The sequence below is a fragment of the Bufo bufo genome, chromosome 5 (genome assembly GCF_905171765.1).
Source record: "Bufo bufo chromosome 5, aBufBuf1.1, whole genome shotgun sequence".
In the NCBI taxonomy this organism is placed as follows: domain Eukaryota; kingdom Metazoa; phylum Chordata; class Amphibia; order Anura; family Bufonidae; genus Bufo; species Bufo bufo.
This window is the reverse complement of record NC_053393.1, coordinates 71,622,869-71,623,670: the sequence shown is the minus strand read 5'-3', so window position 1 is coordinate 71,623,670 and position 802 is coordinate 71,622,869.

Genomic DNA, 802 nt, shown 5'->3' with positions numbered 1-802 from the left:
CAGAGGAAGGGCAAAATAATCAGTGACATCAACACAAATTTACTGCTGACACCCTCTTCACTCTGTCAGGAGGGCTCTACTTGTATAAGCGCTTAATAGAACAGGTTCTGTAGACATCTATGTGGAATCAGCTGACGACGGTGTAAAAGGAGTGCGCTCTTTCACGCTACAGTAGGATCTTGGGCCTCTGCACGGTTCGTTATACCTGGCTCTAACATCGACCTGTAAGGCTGAGTTCACACTTGAGTTATTTGGTCAGTGTTTGCCCTGTGACTGCCCAAATAAGTAAAGTGTGCAGTGATTCTAAGAGCGACGCCTGCCATCTGTATGTCATACAGACTCACAGTATTATTTCACTACCAAAGCAGACTCCCTATACGTGTTACTACAAGGCACACTGTTCTACACCACCATAAAGGCTATAAGCGGCCAGGAAATAGCCGTTTTTAACACGATTCGCTGCAAATAAATTCAGATCGAAGCGAACCAGCCGAATCAAATTTTTAAACAATTTGCTCAACTCGGTTTAGGACCTCTTAGTATTTTAGAGATAAAGGTTATTAGATGACCAGCACAAAGTGAAAGTGAGATTCACAAACTACAAAAACAGTTAACCCTTTGTGACAGAATGGCTCAATATTTTTTTAATAAAGACTAATTGAAAAAATGATTTTTAGCCCAACATGAGTAAAATGCAGTTAAAAAAATTTCCCCAGAAGGTGAACATAGCTTTTAAAAATACAAACAATAGCAGCAAGCTTTAGTGCATTTCTCTTCTGGCACAACCAAGCATGTGGAGGAA